The sequence below is a fragment of the Bidens hawaiensis genome, unplaced genomic scaffold, assembly GCF_021521415.1.
Source record: "Bidens hawaiensis isolate Kalapana, Puna unplaced genomic scaffold, B.hawaiensis_p1.1 tig00031200_1, whole genome shotgun sequence".
Lineage (NCBI taxonomy): Eukaryota > Viridiplantae > Streptophyta > Magnoliopsida > Asterales > Asteraceae > Bidens > Bidens hawaiensis.
In genome coordinates, this window is record NW_027495256.1 from 169312 (window position 1) to 191210 (window position 21899).

Here is a 21899-nt window from a genome sequence, read left to right on the forward strand (position 1 = left end):
CACAATTTGAAGCATAATCAGGCTTATTATCACCATTGACAATAACAGTCATCCTTTCTTCAATAGTCTTCTTCTTGACCCAACTAAATCACTTAGAATCCTTGCCACAACTCATCAAATAGTTATCATGCTTTTTGTCATCATTTGAAATTTATGGTTTGACAGAATTGACAATTTTATCACTCTTCTCAGCAACCGTTTTCATTGAAACCTTCTTCACTTCTTAGGTGTCATAACATCTTCCCTTATTAAAACTTCAAATGTTGTTTCTTTGGTTCAATTACAACAGACTACTTTTCACTTTTACATCACCCTTCTCTTTCAATTCCTTACCCATATCAAGATAAGCATTATACTTCTTCTTATACAAACCAAAATCTAGACCAGACTTCTTTGAATCTGGTAAGTCAAATGGCTTTGAATCATTTTTGTACCGACAAGAATCAGTGTAATGTTCATACACCTCGGAAAACTTACACCACACTTTCCCATAAATTCCCAACTCTTCATTGCTAAAACTTGTGCTTGACCCTCTCTTGAACTTATCACATGGTCTTGGCATTTTCACACCAATGGTTTTCTGGTGACCAAAGAGTTTGTTGTAATCCACATGAATATGAGCTAAGAAATTAACCTTCTCATCTTGTTGTGGTTTGCTCTCTTTCTTGAAATTGATTTTCTATAGTGGTTTTCACTTGCCACTACAAGGTCTGTCCTTTTAGGAAAAATCTGAGGATCTTTCTTTAGTGACTGCTTTGGTGATTTATTCGGTGATTTCTTCTTGATTGACTCTGAAGTCCTTTGCTGTGAACTTGAACTGTGATTTTGTGAACATTTGTAGTTGTAACAACTTGAGAAATGGGGTACCATCTTCACTTGAAGTATTCTTCTCATTTACACTATTCTCACTTGACTCTTCAACACTTCTCTTTTCATTTGAAATGTTTTGAGACTTTGTCATTTGAGAAATCAGATTTTGTTTCAGATAATGCAAACTCGCCACTTTTGCTCACAATCACACTGTCCTAGTTCTTCACAAACTCCTTCTTATCTTCTAAACAGTTTTGAATTGACTTAAATAGGCTTCTTTTTGTTCTTTGTCAATCTTCAAAGAGTAGTTATCATTGAAAGAAGGAGGAACTGATTTGTACGTATCCTCTAGTTTAACTTCCGGCATCTTTCCAATGATGTTTCATGATGAATCAAGGTTCTTGAGAAAATTGATTTGAACCTCCAACTCAGTACGTTTCAACTTTTCATCAGTAAACATCTTTTTTAACCAATCAATATCCACTCTATATCTTGATTGCAACCTTAAACCTTCTACACAATCATCTTCTGCATTTTTTATATGTTGTTCATATGTCTTCTCACTCTCTTCATATACACCTCAATAATCCTATTCTTCTTGCCGATTTTAGCCTTTTAAGCTTCCATTTTCTTTCCTTAATTCATCAATGAAAGGTTTAAATCAGAAATAGAAGGATCAAGAAGTACCTTTGATGAAGATTCAACATCATTCTTAATACCAGCCATCAAAGCAGCATTTTCTCTTGCTATTGCTTTAGCAAGATTGCTCCAATCAAAGTCACCATCTGGTGGTTTATGTGCAACTAAAATATTCCCTTGATCTCTTTGTTGTTTTTTGATTCATTTTCCCTTGATTGTTATACTTCTTGGATAGATTACGCTCTCTAGCAAAGTGTCTAGGTTGTTGACAGTTATAACAAATTTCTTTTGACTTGTCAAACCCAGTTTTGTCACTTGGACCAGCAAAACATGATCTACATTTTCTATTGTAGAATCTATTTGTTCTCAAAGCCAACATTGCATCCTGTCACTTTATATCCATATGATCTGAATCATCACAATCAATATGTTCAAGGTCATCTTTAATGACACTTGTAAGAATTAAAATTTTGGGCACAAAATCATTGTATGACTCTGTAAACATAGAGAACAAAGCTTGATATTCATTACTTGTGCTGGAGGACTTGAGCTTGATGGTGCTTGAACACTTGTTGTATAAGTTGTTTCTACATCTTCAATCATTTGTACATTGAATCTTGGTTGGCTTGAACTTACATAAGGCTCAAATGCAACTGGAAAGATCTTTGGTGATTCAACAAATTTTGCAGGCTCCTCAATAATAGGAATCTACTGTAGAGACCTCATGTTCATGCTTCCCATAAGAGAAATTAAAGCATTAGCCACAAGAAAACTTGGCTTGTCTTACTTGATCATGTTGTTGTCGATCATCTCAGTTTTAGAAGCTTGAAGAAAAGTTGACTCCATCCCATTTCATAGTTGGGAAATATGTCTTTTCTTTAATGAACTTTGCAGCAGTGTACCATTCTCTAGACAATGATGAAAACTTCTCGTTAAGATCATTATCAGTATACTGCAAATCTGTGGTCTTTATCTCACAATAGCCACAAACCTCTGAAGTACAGAGTACAGCCTTCCACCTGGTTTAAACTTAAACCTATCTGTTTGTTGTATGTCTTTCTTTATCTCCTTTAACTTCACATTACCCTCGAACATATCAATAACAAAATCATACATGGCCTTTGCAGAAGTATGATGTTGAACACTTGTAAGAATTTCTCATGATAACCCTAATTTTAACATAGACGAGGCCTTTTCATCTCTTCTTCTCATTGTTCTTTCAACTACTTGATTAGGAGCTTGACCAAACTCATGTGCATAAGGACCTTCCTTAATAGATTTTCACGCATCTGGATCATTATTGTTAATATATACATGGAACATAACTTTCCATTTGATGTAATTGAATTGGAATCTTGTTAGTAGACACTTCTTGGCCCAAATCCATTTTGTTTGAGTTTTGTAAATAAATTAACAATATTTTTGTGTTTTTGGTTATAATTTAAAAACAACAATAAACTCTAAAAGTATGAAAAATTCAAATTACTAAAGAAATTGTTTAAAAACTTGTAGATCTGGCTTGAGCAAGCCATATCTGAGAAAAACAGAGTTGTAAAATGAATTCTAACCAAGATCTATATGAAATAATAGGTAAAAAAAAAGTAGATCAAGGATTACAATACTTTTTAACCTTCAAATATTGCAGATCTAAAGCAAAATGCACAGAACAGCTTGAGTGACGTCACTTTCTAATGGAACAGTGCTCAGATGACGTCATCATCTTCAATTGTACACAATTTCGGCTCAAATTTTACAAATCCGGTGTCGAAACACTATTTCAGCAACTCAATTGGTCTTCAACAAGCTAAACCAGTCAGGACCGAGTTTCTTGATCAAACAATAACGGACAAGAACAAATACACGAAACAGTAATAGTGAAGACCACTAACTATAGACGACGGAATCAACTATAATTAGTAAGTTGCTAAATAAAGAAATGACATAATATCAACAAACTAAAAAGATTTTCATTGCATTAATTGATAATCAATAAGGTACAAGGAAATATTAGGGTTTGAAGGAATGTCGACATGAAATTCAATATACTCAGGTGAATAAAGTGTGCAGAGGTGTCCCATCAATGATACCTAACATTCTTTATAGGGGACTTGACATTCCTTCTAGAAATCATAATCATTAGTGAAAACAGAAAAAATATACAAATGTAAAAGGTCTTCGATCAAACTATATCATGAGGAGCATGGCTCCTTTGACCTTGTAATCTTCAAGTATGCTCGGGATTTAATTTGAGCAGGAAAACAGTTAGAATATTTACAACGGGTATTCCTCTCTAGAAAGCTTCATCTTCTCAACCATACCAACTTTGATCGGATACGCTACCACGAGCAAGAAAGTTCTTGCTCGGATCACTTCAGTCTTGACTTAGACTTTTTAGAACAAACCAAGTATGCTCGGGTACTATAGGCTTGCCCGACACCGAACTTTGTTCGGGGGTAAAACTTAGTTATTTCCGTAAATCCTGGCAAGCTTGTTTGTGAACCTCTTTATTACAAGTTGTGCTCGGCCCAGTAAGTTGCTCGGGAAATTAGTTCAACAAAAGTCACTTCACAAATTTGCTCGTTAGTAAGAACATTCCTTGCTCGACAAAGTGGAGTTCGCTCAAACTCAAAATTTAGAAGATTATAGAAGACCATCCTGCTTGGGTAAGGATATCTTGATCGAGGAAGTAATTACCTTGCTCGGAGTGCATGAGCTTGCTCGGAAACCATACTTTGCCAATTCTAGAGAGGTTGAGAATATTTTAATCATACCTTTAGACCCAAAAGTGACATACCAATATCTAGCTCATTTGTTTTGTCAAACAACAATTAATATTTAAACACCATTTTAGTCTCATATGTAACAACTCGGATTTTTTTGTTTATTATTTTGTTAAGCGTTAGCCGACTCGTTTCTATGATCGGATAATTTAATCAATAAATTATCGCATTTATCGAGTTATTATTATTGTTTATTATATTTATTTAATTTATCAATATAACTTTCAATTATATACATTTTTACCCCTAATCTTAAGATTTAATTCGATATGTATCCACACTTAAAGTTCAAGGGTCTTTGTGAAAATCTGTAATATGATTATATTATTATATTTAACCGTAAACCCAAACCCATATCCAGTTCCCAGAACCATATACAGTTCATAACACTTAACCTGGTTGATTTCGTGCACCAAAATACTCATGTTATACATGGAATTGATCATAACAAATCGTTCACCTTGCCTAATTGAAATTCACTAATGTTTTAATTAGAGAATAAGATAAAAAACGATTTTGTTTGCATTATTAAACTAACCGTCATTGCGATTTGGTATTATACCAATTAGATATCATAACAACACAATTAAACTCGTCTGCATCTCCACTATGATCTCACGAATCAAAGCCCCATAGTTAATTACATTGTAACAACCTGCCTCTAACATACCCAGTCCACGTCTCTGCAGTTCGTAGTTTAATCAGTTGTGCAATCAATTAAACATCGTTTAAGGTAATTCATGTGTGTTTCCAGTTCATCTTTAAGACATCTACAATAATCCCAAGATCAGTCGGGCTAACATCAAACTTTTTGGCCAATTGAATTTGTTAGGGTTCATGTGGATTTGGGATCAAGTTGTTTATGTATATAAATAATTGTTTTCATCTAACACTTGAGTTAGTCACCAGCCCAGTTGGCTGGTGCATTCTGGTTAAGTCATGTGGACGGCTGGGGGGCGCGGGTTCAAGTCTCACCCAGTCCGTTTTTTTGGAAGTTTTATTATATTATTATTTTAATTATATTTAATTAATAAAACACGTTATAATTGATATAAAACGGTTAATTAATTAATATTTTATCGTAACCAGCTTGTTTAGTTTGTCGTTTTCCACACTTCTTATTTAACCCATACATCTATATCTATATATATATATACATATCTGTGTGTGTGCAAATATTTTATAAATTAAGTATTTTAACAAATATAATTATAATAAATATGTTAGATAAGTCTTTAATTTAAAATGAATATTTAAAACATTATTACATAACATATTCAAATATAATTAGTGGTCTAAGTATTTTATGAATTAGTATAGTTTGTATAATATTTGTACAAATCAAAGTAATCTTTATAAATAATAATAACTAAAATAATTAATTATTTTCACAAATACACCCGATAATCATCAACTCCCGAATCTTTATAGGACCCATCTTAATTCATGTTTTCGTAATCATTCGTAACTAGGGTCGTTTAATGGTAATCCTCGAAGTGTGTGATACCATATCTCTTATACTTGTCGAATCATTCCTTATTTACTTTTTGATAAGGTGAGTAACTCATTCCCCTATTTTTACTCATTTTCAATTGTTTTGGTGACATAAGCGTATCTTACAGTATTTACATATTATTCAGTATTCTCATTAGCAGACTATTAATCCTTGTGTGCATATCAATTATTTGTCTAACTTGATATATGTCTAATTGGTTATTTGAACGCATTCAGAGAGTTCCATCATAATCAAATTAATAGTATGAACATAACGTTGTCGTAGTAGCCAAAGCTAACTTCGCAAGGCAATGGTTTTACCGACACTCATTATTTGCTCATTGGCTTAATCGTTTATCTCATAAAGGACGGTTTTGCTCTTTTACATTACATTATATTATATTTAACCAACTTATGTTTTACTCACTCAACCTTGTGTTGACAAATCTACTCTATTTTATACGCATATGCAGGTTTTCGTTTGAATTGATTGCAAATTGGTGAATAATTTATGGATGCTTTTAAGCTAGAAGAAACTTATCAATACTTAATTTAACATTGAATTTGAATTTATATTATTGCTTTTATATCAAGATTATGTAAATTGTTTATTTGAATTGTTTGAATATTTAATTAAAGTTAATAGATATTGTCACTTTTTAATATTGTCACTTAAGAGTTGTGAACAATCAGTTTGCGTCCCGGCATTTTCGCCTTTGGTTGGGGTGTGACAGATTGATATCAGAGCCGAAGGTCTAAGATAGGTCATTAGTGGTGCCTTAGTAACATACTTAGGAGCCTCATACGTGGTTATTTGATTCCCTTATGTGTTCTACTTATTTGTTTACAGTTGTTCTAGTTAATTAATTAATTAATTAATTATTATTTATTTATATTATCATGCACACACACAACTCCGAGGCTATACCTCAGCCTCAAAATATTCTTATTAATTTAATAAGTAGTATGAGGCTATGCCTTTAATGTTTGATAAATTCCTTAAGAATTCCCTAGCGTTATTTTTACTCTTTCACCTTAAGGCTAGGTAGTACGACAAGTGCTTATAGTAACTGAAATGGGGAGAGTGTTGTAAGTCGGGCCTTGGCAAAATGGATCAGAGGACCCAAGGTAAGACGTTATTCCTTATCTGGAGGATAACCTGGGCTTAGTACTCGAGCTTATAGGCCAAAGCGGGACACGACTGTCATACGACCGACACCTTAGGCTGTCAAACGTAACTTCATTAGCGATTGCATTCCATATTTTTTTTAAACCGAATTCACGGTGGTTCGTGGCTAAATTCGGTAAAAAAAAATTCGATAATTATGTTATGTTATTTTAAATGGTTAGTTGGGTGAAAAATTCATGGAACCCATGGGTACTCCTACTATCCATTTCTAAACTTGTTTTAAATATTATGTTTTGTTGGAGGTAATCATATATGGTGGTTCACGAGATGCTCCAACTACTCATATTTTTATCTCGTTAGTACGTTATTTAGTTGGTACAGTTAAAATGTCATGTAACGCTCATGGGTTATCCAACTCTTTTGCTTTGATAATTCGTTATTTAGTTGGTACAGTTAAAATGCCATGAAACGCTCATGGGTCGTCCAACTCAGTTATTTTTATTCGCTAATTTGTTGGGCAGTTCAAAATGCCATGGAAAGCTCTTGGGAAGCCAACACACAATTTATGTTTCGTTAGTTGCTTGTAAAGTTAACTTAGTCGAATAAATTTTAACTTTTAAACTAACCTCATTTCTTCATCTAGTTATCTCACATTGATCGCATAAATTACGTCATCTCATTAATATTTACACAACTTACCCTTTATCTTACAATCATTTATCTTTTCTCCTCGTAGAATGTCTTCACTAAGAAACTATCGTCATCATCAACGTTCATATGGTTCTCACAACCGCCCTCTGGCTGCTAGTATCACCAAAGAGTTTGGTGCTACTATGCCTACTATCATGACCCAGATCGAGAGCCTCAACTCGAATGGTTCTGCTACATCTACTGCTTCGAACAACTTTGACTTTAAGAACTTTTTGAGTACCAAACCTACCTCATTTCATGGGGAGGAAAAAGCCACCAAACTCCTACAACGGTTTGAGAAAATGGAGAACATGTTTATTCATTATGGATTTCGACACCTCGAGCGTTTTCCAGTACCGAGCTATAACTTGGTGGAATGCTTTTAAACCTTACCAAGGAACTAACTTGGCTCTGGCCATGCCTTGGGACGATCTCAAGGGTGCCATAAAGAAGAGTTTTGCCCTGAACATGAACCGCAAAGGCTTGAGGCTGAGTTTTGGTAGCTCAAGCAAATTGGTAGGGATAAATCTATCTATTCCAACCATTTTTGTGAATTTATCCGCATTGTACCCCATCTTGTAACCCCCGAGACTCGTGGCATTTGAAAATACATTCTCGGTTTACCGACTGTTTTTCGTGATGCGGTGGTGAGTCGTGACCCTTTAACCATTGGTGAGGCAATGGACCTAGCTGCTTCACTCACTGACGATCATGTTATGGATGGAACCTTGTCCCGAAAGGATTCCAAACCTACCCCCAACAAGACCAAAATTGACTCATCCACTTATGCAAAAGCTGAACCCAAACCTGCTTTCAACAATACCAATTACCACTACAACAAAACAACAACAATCACAACAACAAACGTGACGCTAACCATCGAAACTATGCCGTTAACCAACCCAATAACCAACCTCCACCTAACAAAAATGCCCCGAACAAAAGAACCTACAATGGACCTCACCCATTATGCTCCATCTGTCTCTGTCATCACCTTGCTCAATCCACGTGCCGACTATGCACCCAATGCAATCGTTATGGCCACCTTGCTAACTCTTTCCATTCCCCGTTTTATGCACAAGTCGTCCCACAACAGTCTGTGTCGTCTGCTCCTAGACTTGCTAGTACACCATATGCCTAACCTGGTTCCCCTACCACCCGTGCTTGCTACCATTGTGGAGACCTTAACCATTTCCGCAATATGTGCCCCCAGCTTATCCATGCTCATTAAGCTCAAGCTATGGCTGCACCCTACTACATTACCCATGCCCATCAAGCCCAAACCAATCAACCCCATGTCCTTTAAGCACCTCTCATCAATCAAGATCATTCATACTTAACCCAAACTTATCAAATTCTGCACCCGCAAGCTCAAGTTTACCAATCATACTCTAATCAAATCCCAATCGTGCAACCCCTTCAAGCTCAACCTATTCTAGCTATTCCGAGTCAATCTACCTCAACTGCTCAAGCGCTTATTGTTCCAAGTCTCAAGCGCTTATGAATTCTACTCATCAAGTTAAACCAATTAAGCTACTCAAAGACTCTGAAGACTTTTATTGATTTCCTTATTCTATCTTAATTTATTTTGTCTTTTCCTAATTATGGGTTGTAACGAATCTTTATGCCATTGAATTATTTCAATTTGAATTATTTATCCTTTGCATATCTAATCTCATGAATAATGTTTATTTTATTTAAGTCATTTTTTTATTATAGCATACTCCTATCTTATTTTCTTACTCTCACTCATCACAAACCATTTTTATAATCTCAACTTCTAGTGAGTTATTCCTTTACATTTTCAAGGTTTATACATTTATGTCAAAAGGTGTTGTAAAAATTTCATTGTTTCATTGAAGCTCATTTCAGTTTTTGAAATGTTTTATACATTCATGATTTTCCAGTTCTATATTTAAAATTTCATGAAATTTTTGTTTCCTCACGAAATTTTGTTTTCAAGTGTTTTGTAAACCACGCGATGGGACGTATTATGTGTAACATCCCAAAATTTCTAAGAATAATATTTAATGTATTATTCGTTAATGATGGAAAAGTTTACTAGAATTGGTAGAGAAATGATAACGTAATAATAAGATGGTTCAAGTAGGCTAAGTAGATGGATTTAGTTATGGACAGAAAAGGAAAGATGGGCCTTAGGTCCATAGGCTTAAGGGAGTATAAATACCCCTTAAACCCTAATCCTTTCCATTTTTATCTCTACACCATATAGCCTACACCTTGATAAACAAACACAAACATTATCCTATAACGATTTAGCATAACGAATCAAGTAACGAATCAGGTGATTCGTTACTTGCCAATTCGTTATGTTAGGATAACGAACCAGAATAGCGAATTAGACCACGAATCAGGCTTAATTCATTATAGAGATTTAGTTAGCGAATTAAATAATAATTTAATTTTCTAATGGAAAATGTGTTAAGACAGTTAGTGAAAATAAAATTTTTCCAAGTTGACCTGGCAGCTTAACCCCAGCCAGGGGCTCTAGCCCTTGGACCCCGCTAGGGGCTGCCGCCCCTAGAACCCCGCTGTCAGGGGCGCTGCCCCCGAACCCCCATTCGTTGTGGGCTATTGTTATACTAGAAACGTGATATGGGTAGGGATAGTTAATCGTTACGTGTAATTGTTATACAGTTAGCCGTACACACCTCTCGGAAGGAGTAACCATCAACAGTGAACGTAACCGAGTTCAGTGAGTTTCTAGCCCCATTCCTTGTTATGTTTTCGGGGCTGTGTGCATACTCGATGTGACAGTTAATACATTTACCCTAATTTGGTAAGTGTATGCCATGTATAATTTATATGTTATCTATATATGTCTTGAATGAGAATGAAAGCTTGTCAGTACGTGAACGATCTTCGGATATTTCATGTACTGTCAGGTTAATTAAATAGATATGAATATTGTGTGTAATGTAAAGATGAGGGCTTGTAGGTACGTGAACGATCTTCGGATATTGCACGTACTGTCATATTATAAATATAGATTTGAATATTGTATGTAATGTAAAGATGATTGCTTGTCGGTACGTGAACGATCTTCGAATATTGCACGTACAGTAATGTTATAAATATAGATTTGAATATTGTATGTAATGTAAAGATGATTGCTTGTCGGTACGTGAACGATCTTCGGATATTTCACGTACTGTCATGTTATAAATATAGATTTGAATATTGTATGTAATTTAAATATGATTGCTTGTCGTTACATGAACGATCTTCGGATATTACATGTATTGCCAAGTATAGTGATTGTCTCCTTATATGGATATTAAATAATAAATTATGTACATAGTTCCTTCTACGGATAATATATGTTGAGTTTTCCTTCTAAGGAACGCACATTGTTCCTTTAATGGAAAGCATAGTGTTCCTTTAATGGAAAGCATAATGTTCCTTTAATGGAAAGCATAGTATTCCTTTAATGGAAAGTACAGTGTTCCTTTAATGGAAAGCATAGTGTTCCTTTAATGGAAAGCATAGTGTCCCTTTAATGGAAAGCATAGTGTTCCTTTAATGGAAAGCATAGTGTTCCTTCTATGGAAATATATAGGATGTTCCTTCTATGGAAGTATATAGAGCGTCCTTCTAGGGAGAATTTATACAGAGCGTTCTTCTATGGAATATATATATAGCACGGGCAATACCCATGGTTCTTTTAATAGATATTATGTGATGTTCCTCTTATGGATATTTATACAGGGTTAAGATATGTATGTATGTAAGATATGTGTATGTATTTTATGTCGCCTGATTAACCAGAACTCACTCAGCGTAGCTAACTTTTAGTATGCACGCAGGTGAATATGATTAAAGAGCTAGCATGAGGTTGGCACATGACACGGATTAAGCGGCTGGCATCTGAAGATGAAAGAAATGGTATTTTAAATATGATGTTTATTATCGTGGTTTTAAAGAAAAGATTAAATGTTTTGTAATGAATGATTTAAGTTAACGTTTCCACGAAAGTTTTAATAAACTCTGATTTGTAGAACTGTGTTTATGATTAAATCCAATGTCCAAATGTAAGGCACTGGTAACGGGGCCTTACAAGTTGGTATCAGAGCAAAAAGTTCGAGAGATTTAAGCATCCTACATGCTTAGACTCGAACAGAAAATGGGATTTAAGAAAGAAAAGAAAGAAGATGCCAGTTCAAGATAGCCATGTGTCACTCAAGCAAGCTCAGTAATGGTACAGTATTTTAAATAATGTATAAAGATGTTCACTTAATTGTTAAAGAAAGGAAATAAGCAGGTTATGGATAGGATTTCTTGACTGTTTGATTGATTAGCTGTTAAAAGTAGAAACTAGCACAAGTGAAATCATGAAGGGAAGTATGTAGAACCTGAGGAATGCAAATAGTTAATTACACTTGATCAACGTCATTAACTACTTACCTTACGAATCATGTGCTAAATAATTCCTAGAGTGTTAACCTTGTGTTCCCTTATAGAATACAAATGGCGAGAGCAAGAAGGTTTGTTGGTAAGGGAGGTCATACGGGACGTCAAGGAAGGCCACAAATTGCCCGAGAACCTTCTAAAGAACCAATAGTCCACTCGAGAGAGGAAAGAAATGAAACTCTGCGAGGACCAAGCCACAATGAAGGGCATCAACTGGATCCTGTTGTTCAAGAAGCCATTGTTCAAGCTGTAGCTGCTACAGTGAAGATTTACGTCCTGAAAAGTCTGCCGAAGGACATGCAAAGACCACTAAGAGGACAGGAGAAGACGGTGAGAAAGGTGATGGCAATGAAGGAGGAGCGAAATGAACCAAACGATCTGCAGATGTCGGAGAGCAAGACACAGAAGAGGGCAAACAAGGAAACTTGCAAAATGTGCGGAAAGATGCACGGTGGCGAGTGCGAATGGGGTAAGGGTACCAACATTTGTCATAAGTGTGGTAAGGCTCATGGTGGAGGGTGCAGGCTTGGATCGAATGCCTGTTACAAGTGCGGAGAGGTAGGGAATTATGCTCCATAATTCACTGCAAGGCCCACGTGTTACAGATGCGGTAAAACTGATCACAAGGAAAGGAAGTGCAAGGGAACGAAGGCGGGATGCGTGAAAGGGATAGGAGCATAGGCAAAGGAAAACTGCAGAGAGGAGAGATTGATGAAGGAAAAATTGTTAGGACAATAGTTTAAAATTCGTTTTAAGTATGATTACCTAAGAACTTGTTCTGTGTTAAGGTTTAAAACTTATGCTTATTATGACGTGTAATATATTGAGTTTGGACGATTATTTATGTTTGGATAAAATTTCGTGCTAGAAAATGGTGTTAAATGGTAGGAGGGGTGTCGTACTTGACACTGATTGTGTTTCCCCTTTTAGAATACGAATGGCTGGAGTTGGGGAGCTTGCTGGAACCGGAGGTCGCACTGGACGTCGTGGCAGGCCTCGTATTGTCCGACAACCCTTGGTAGAAACAGCTTCCAACACCGGACACGAAGGAAGTGCAGCTGCAGGAAACCCGAGCAACAACGAAGGGGTTCAACTTGACCCTGCGATTCAAGCAGCCATTGTTCAAGCTGTAGCCGCTGCTGTGAAGAACCAGAATCCCGAGAGATCTACTGGAAGCCATGGGAGAACCGCTGAAGGGTCAGGGGTAAATAGTAAGAAAGATGGTGAAGGAGAGAAGGGTGACTCGGGTGAAGCTGGATCTGTGAAATTTGATGATGGAAAGGGAGACCGAGATGGGTGTAACTATAAGTCCTTCAAGGGATGTGACCCACCAAAGCTAACTGGATTGGAAGACGCAATCGCCACTCTTCAATGGATAACCGCCATGGACAAGATTATCCGCATTAGCGAGTGCCGTCCCGACCACGCTGTGGGTTATGCTACCCAATCGTTCGGTGACGAAGCAATGTACTGGTGGGAGGCGGTTGAGCAGAGGAAGGGTTAGGAAGAGGTTAAGGCGATGAGATGGAATGACCTAAAGGAGTTGGTGATGAAGAGGTTCTGCGCTGATACCGAAGTTGAAAGAGTGGAGATGAAGTTTCTGAACTTGAAAGCGGGAAAGATGACACACCGGGAGTATACTACTGAATTCAACCACATGTCTAGGTTGGTACCTGACATGGTGAACACCGAAGCTAAGAGGATCAAGTGTTACGTAAGGGGACTTCCGTGGAATGTTCGCACTTTGGTAAAGGCTAGTAAACCCGCAACATTTGACTCGGCCGTGGAATTGGCCGAGATGGTTTATGAGGACCTTGCCATCTGTGAAGGGGAGAAGATAGAACCGAAGAAAAAGAACCCAACCCCAGAACCAAATGAGGCCAATGAGGTGGATCCACGTAAGAAGAAGGCAAGGCAGGAGAAGTTCACCGCTTGTGAAAAGTGTGTGAAAAGACACCCGGGAGAGTGCAGAATGGGATTAGGTGTTTGCTACAGGTGTGGGAGAGCAGGACATTCCTCTTGGGAGTGTAAGGATTACCATAGGTGTCACCACTGTGGAGGACGTGGGCACCTAGCAAGGGATTGCAAGAAGCCGAAGGAAGGACGTGAAGCAGAGAAGAGTGCTTGAGGTTTAACAGTTTCCTCCGTATGCTTAAAAAGGACCGTTCAAGAAGGCTAGATGCTAGCCATGAGTATTAAATCTATGTGTAACTTATTGATGACTCGATGCGTGTTGTTTTATTTTGAAGTTTAGACTGTTGTTTATTAATTATGGTATGAATTTTCTTGAATGCATGTTAGTCATGATGAATTGTTGTGTTGTGATAAAGTGTCGTCTTAGGCATTAGTGTTAATGTGATATAAGACAAAGCCCCTTGAAGATTGAGACAAGACATGGTACATCGAGGGCCTCATGGACAAGCTACCTTAATAGCTAAAACACATGAACATCACTCGATGACTGCAATTCAGGAGTAAGAAGGATAACCCAGAAAGCAAAGACGATTAGGAAGTGTTCCTTCCACAATGAATAAGCTAGGTTTCGGGGACGAAACCTCTTTAAGGAGGGAAGACTTGTAACATCCCAAAATTTACAAGAATAATATTTAATGTATTATTCGTTAATGATGGAAAAGTTTACTAGAATTGGTAGAGAAATGATAACTTAATAATAAGATGGTTCAAGTAGGCTAAGTAGATGGATTTAGTTATGGACCGAAAAGGAAAGATGGGCCTTAGGTCCATGGGCTTAAGGGAGTATAAATACCCCTTAAACCCTAATCCTTTCCATTTTTATCTCTACACCATATAGCCTACACCTTGATAAACACACACAAACATTATCCTATAACCCGAGCTATGATCCGGAGACGAGAACCCGAGCTTGTTGGTGCTAGATCGTCGTGACGAACCAAAGAAACATCAAAGACCAGCTCGTGTTCGTAGTTTGACTCGTTTACGGTACGTTTATATCGAGAACTTGTTCGTTTAGGTTCGGATTTAGTCTAGAAATCATAGACCTGTGCTAGTATGGTAAAACGAATCCATCAAAGCTAAACTTACTGAAATTGATTACAGATTGATAGGTTAATCGTTAGAATGAAAACCCGCATGTATATACATAAATCGCACCCTGTAAACCCTATGTTTGGAACGACTGAATGGTTAGGGTTTGTAGACGCTGCTTAGACGATTCCAGTGATACCTAAATCATGATTTTTCGTTAAGAAATGAAGATTTAATCGCAGATCTAATATAGTTTTGACTGTTGGGTGTTCTTGACGATTTTGGCTTTGACCCCAAGTCAAAGTCTGGATAAGAACATAGATGATTCGTTATGATTGACCAATTCATTACGCGTTCATAACGAATGGGACCTAATTCGTGAGACTTGATAACGAATGAGCTCTTAGTTCGTTATCTATCCATTCGTTAGATAAGATAACGAATCTGGTAATTCGTTATATGCTCATTCGCTATACTAAGGTAACGAATCAGATGATGTTCAGATAACAATTTAGCTTAACGAATCAAGTAACGAATCAGGTGATTCGTTACTTGCCAATTCGTTATGTGAGGATAACGAACCAGAATAGCGAATTAGACCACGAATCAGGCTTAATTCGTTATTGAGATTTAGTTAGCGAATTAAATAATAATTTAATTTTCTAATGGAAAATGTGTTAAGACAGTTAGTGAAAATAAAATTTTTCCAAGTTGACCTGGCAGCTTAACCCCAGCCAGGGGCTCTGCCCCTTGGACCCCGCTAGGGGCTGCCGCCCCTAGAACCCCGCTGTCAGGGGCGCTGCCCCCGAACCCCCGTTCGTTGTGGGCTATTGTTATACTAGAAACGTGATATGGGTAGGGATAGTTAATCGTTACGTGTAATTGTTATACAGTTAGCCGTACACACATCTCGGAAGGAGTAACCATCAACAGTGAACGTAACCGAGTTCAGGTGAGTTTCTAGCCCCATTCCTTGTTATGTTTTCGGGGCTGTGTGCATACTCGATGTGACAGTTAATACACTTACCCTAATTTGGTAAGTGTATGCCATGTATAATTTATATGTTATCTATATATGTCTTGAATGAGAATGAAAGCTTGTCAGTACGTGAATGATCTTCGGATATTTCACGTACTGTCAGGTTAATAAAATAGATATGAATATTGTGTGTAATGTAAAGATGAGGGCTTGTCGGTACGTGAACGATCTTCGGATATTACACGTACTGTCATGTTATAAATATAGATTTGAATATTGTATGTAATGTAAAGATGATTGCTTGTCGGTACGTGAACGATCTTCGGATATTGCACGTATTGTCATGTTATAAATATAGATTTGAATATTGTATGTAATGTAAAGATGATTGCTTGTCGGTACGTGAACGATCTTCGGATATTTCACGTACTGTCATGTTATAAATATAGATTTGAATATTGTATGTAATGTAAATATGATTGCTTGTCGTTACGTGAACGATCTTCGGATATTGCATGTATTGCCAAGTATAGTGATTGTCTCCTTATATGGATATTAAACAATAAATTATGTACATAGTTCCTTCTACGGATAATATATGTTGAGTTTTCCTTCTATGGAAAGCACAGTGTTCCTTTAATGGAAAGCACAGTGTTCCTTTAATGGAAAGCATATTGTTCCTTTAATGGAAAGAATAGTGTTCCTTCTATGGAAATATATAGGATGTTCCTTCTATGGAAGTATATAGAGCGTCTTTCTAGGGAGAATTTATACAGAGCATCCTTCTATTATATATATATATATATATATATATATATATATATATATATATAGCACGGGCAATACCCATGGTTCTTTTAATAGATATTATGTGATGTTCCTCTTATGGATATTTATACAGGGTTAAGATATGTATGTATGTAAGATATGTGTATGTATTTTTATGTCGCCTGATTAACTAGAACTCACTCAACGTAGCTGACTTTTAGTATGCACGCAGGTGAATATGATTATAGAGCTAGCATGAGGTTGGCACATGGCACGGATTGAGCGGCTGGAATCTGAAGATGAAAGAAATGGTGTTTTAAATATGATGTTTATTATCGTGGTTTTAAAGAAAAGATTAAATATTTTGTAATGAATGATTTAAGTTAACGTTTCCGCGAAAGTTTTAATAAACTCTGATTTGTAGAACTATGTTTATGAGTAAATCCAACGTCCAAATGTAAGGCACTGGTAACGGGGCCTTACATTATGTGCACCATCTGACGATCTAAGTAATTATGGTTCGGCACGAAATTATCCAAGTACTCGCATGGAAATCATAATACGTACAACTGTGTGTCATAATATAGAATCAAAGGTAGATGGGATAACGGTATAAATGTAAAGATGATAAGGACATGGTGGATACGCCACTGGTACATCCTATATATAAGTGCCCCTAACGGATTTTCATTTGGAGCGTTGTTTCGACTATTCAAAGTTTCTTGTTATGGTGAGTATTAATTTAAATTTAAAATTTTTCTTTCCTCAAAATTTAATGGTTTTGTTTTGGTATTCTTTAATTTCGGGACAAAATTCCCAAAAGTATCGGATACTGTAACAACTCGGATTTGTTTGTTAGCCGCTACCCGACCCATTTCTATAATCGGGTAAAATAATCAATAAATAATCGCATTTATTGAGTTATTATTATTTTTTTATTATTATTTATTATATTTATTTTATTTATTCACATAACTTTCAATTATATACATTTTTACCCCTAAACTTAAGATTTAACTCAATATGTATCCACCACCGTAGTTCAGGGGTCTTTGTGAAAATCTGTAATATGATTATATTATTATATTTAACCCTAAACCCAAACCCATATCCAGTTCCCGGATGCCGTATCCATTTCATAACACTTAACCCGGTTCATTTTATGCACCAAAATACTCGTGTTATACATGGAATTGATCATAACAAATCGTTCACCTTGCCTAATGGAACTTCATTGGCGTTTTAATTAGAGAATAAGATCAAAAACGATTTTGTTAGCATTATTAAACTAACTGCCATTGCAATTTGGTATTATACCAATTAGAGATCATAATAACACAATTAAACTCGTTTGCATCTCCACTGTGATCTCAAGAATCAAAGCCTCATAGTTAATTACATCGTAACAACCTGCCTCAATCACACCCAGTCCACGTCTATGTCGTTCGTAGTTTAATCAGTTTTGCAATCAATTAAACATCGTTTAAGGTAATCCATGTGTGTTTCCTGTTCGTCTTTAAGCAATCTACAATAACCCCAAGATCAATAGGCAAGTCATGTGGACGGCAGGGGGTGCAGGTTCAAGTCTCCCCAGTCTGTTTTTTTTGGAAGTTTTATTCTATTATTATTTTAATTATATTTAATTAATAGAACACATTATAATTGATATAAAAGGTTAATTAATTTATATTTTATCGTAACTGGCTTGTGTAGATTGTCGTTTTCCGCACTTCTTGTTTAAACCATATATATATATATATATATATATATATATATACTAGTTTGAGGCCCGTGTATTACATGGTTAATTGATGAAAATTTTAAACTTTAACCATTAAGTGAAATACAGTTAACAAACTGATCATATATTGTTAAAAAAATTACAATTTATGTTAAATTACAAAAATTACATAACTAAGATTACACATATATGTTACAAATTAGTAAAACTTCCTTTTACACTACATTTGTGATTATATTAGTAGGTATACAATGTTTATCAAAAATCAAAATATTATTACATGTCTGCTTGTAACTCTTAATAAGATAACATATATGTATGCTTATAATTCTTGATATAGCCACGTATAGTTGTCCGTGTGACAAAAAAGGTAATCCAAATGCATACCAATGCTAGATAAATGATAGTATATCCATGAAACTAATAAAAAAAATATCCATATATATAAAATATCATAGTTTTTAATCAATTAATATGATTTCATTGGAGAACATCTGCTCATGTTTATTAAAAAAACATGATTATACCAAAAATCATATTAGTTGAACTTTGATAATATAATCATCCTTAGAATCTTTAGAATCTGAAATTGATTTATCATGATAAATTTGTTGTCATTAATATTTTGTGTATGACAAATTTTAATTGACTTTATATTTTACAATTAAAAATTGTATAGTCAAGAAACATAACAACCGAAATTAAAATATAATAAAATAATTTGTTTCATTTTATATGAATGTAATTGCCAGGAAAATGACAAATACATACTAAACCTTAAAACCATGTTTCATTAATAGTGATTATTCTGAGTTAGAAGATTTAAAGTTGCATAGAGTGAAGGTGATAATTCTTATTTATAATAGTTCAAAGTAGGGCTGCACTTTTACCCGTAACCTGAAACCCAACCCAAGAAAACCCGTACCCAAACCCAGACTAACCCGACCCGAAAAACTCGAACCCAATAAAATACTAACTCGAACCTGAACCGAAGTAATTCGGGTTGGTTCTTGGGTCCGAATTCTAGGTTTCGGTTCAATCTGAATAAACTTTTATTTTTAAAATCATATATAATTTTAGGTATTAAAGGCTAAGCCTTAGCCGTTGGTGTTATTAGGATTTAGTCTAAGTCGATTGTTCTCATTCCACATATTATGAATCGAATGCTTAATATTTATTATTTTGAATATAAACTTTAATAAACACTTTAATTGTGTACAAACCAACATGTAACACTAACATAACCTCAAGTCGTTGTATTTGTATAAATATAAAATTAATAAGTTAATATAATATTGGAATTATGTCAATAACTGTTGAAAACGATATTCTAGGTTTCAATATCCTAAATGATTTTTGAATACCGAAAATAATGGAATGCGATTGAAACAATTTTTTGGTTTACAATATTAAATGAGTTTAATCAAGTAATTTATCTTATAAGGCATATTAAATTAAATATATATTTAAATGTATAAAAAAATATAAATTAAGTCATAAAATATATGTTTCTAAAGCATTTTGGTCTGAGTTATGGAAAAAAATATTGAAAACTAAATACTGATCTTATTGCTAAAACTTTTTATACTACACAAAAAAGTCGTATAAATAGATGTCAGATAGTTCATATAGTAAATTGTTATACATATAGATTATAATTATAATATTCAACTTCAACGAATTAATGCTAAATACCAAGCTATATATAATAGGTATTTTTCATGTTTGCAATATTTATACAAAATGTTTATAGTAAATTAAGAAAATAAACATTTCCTGAGCTCAAATGCATATGATAAAATTTTAAATCCAAATTTGAAACCAATCTTATATAAAGAGTTATGCATTGCTGCTCGAATCCCAGCTTAAAAACAATTTGTAGTTTACCATAAAAATTCAAATTCTTCGACAGTGATGCACATTTATTTATTTTTAATTTGCAATTACATGTGACTTTCAAATTTTATTCTTAAAGGCCTGCAACTTTATTTTTGATATTTTCTCATTTCACCATTAATGTTGATGAATGAATTAGTTATGTAAAGCCCCGTTACCGGTAGCCCTACTTTAGTGTTGGATTTACTCATAAACACAGTTCTGAATATCAGAGTTAATTAAAACTTTCGCGGAAATAATAAACTTCAACCAATATATTACATATCCATCATTCTTGTCTTTAACGAACATTCAAATCATTTAAATTTAAAACATTGTCTTTTAAAAACATCATAACATAACACTTCATTGAGATGCCAGTGTCTTCAAATCCATGCCATGTGCTTCCCCTCAAGCAAGTTGCCTCATTCTACTCACCTGCGTGCATACTAAAAGTCAGCTACGCTGAGTGAGTTCTAGTTAATCAAACAACATACCATACATTCACATACTGACATATGCACCCGAAGGTACATACTTCATATTTATTTACATACTTACATACATACGTACTTATTCTTTCCTTCATACTTACATACATACTTTCATTCATACATATATGTTTTAAAGAGCATTCCGCCCTATAACCTTCGCCGATATTATTAGGGTCGGTTCCCTACATTCGTCGATATTATTAGGGTCGGTTCCCTACATTCGCCGATACTATTAGGGTCGGTTCCCTTCATTCGCCGACACTATTAGGGTCGGTTCCCTACATTCATACTACTATAACATACCTGTCATTTACATACCTTCCTTGACAATATGTGCAATCTCCGGAAAGCGTTCACGTACCATCAACATATCATACATACGTTGTTCATACATCATTTATATATTCATACATACATCATTCATACATCAAACATAACAATCATACCTTTAACTATAATATCCGAAGATCGTTCACACACCGTCAAGCAATCATCATACATAAATCATACAAGGTATACACTTATCACGTAAGGTAAGTGTATTAACTATCACATCGATTATGCACACAGCCCCGAAAACATAACAAGGAAGTGGGGCTAGAAACTCACCTCAATGCGGTTGCGTTCACCGTTTAAGGTTATTCCCTTCTTGAGCTGTGCACGACTAACTGTATAATAACTATACGTATCAATAAACTATCACTACACATATCGTCTTTCTAGTTTAATTATTACCCTCAACAAACGGGGGTCCGGGGGCAGCGCCCCTGGCAGCGGGTTTCTAGGGGCGGCAGCCCGTAGCGGGGTCCAAGGGGCAGAGCCCCTGGCTGGGGTTAAGCTGCCAGGTCAGCTTGTAAAATTTTTTTCTCATTAACTGTCTTAACACATATTCAATTAGGATTTTAATTTGTTATTTAATTTGCTTACTTAAAAAAATTTGAGGGCTTCTTTGTAATTAAATCATTATTTTCTAAGTCCAGGGACTGTTATTGTCATTCCATTAAACTTCTAATTCGTTACTGGTTCATAACGAATTGGCTTATCTTAGCGAACTGGTTCCTAT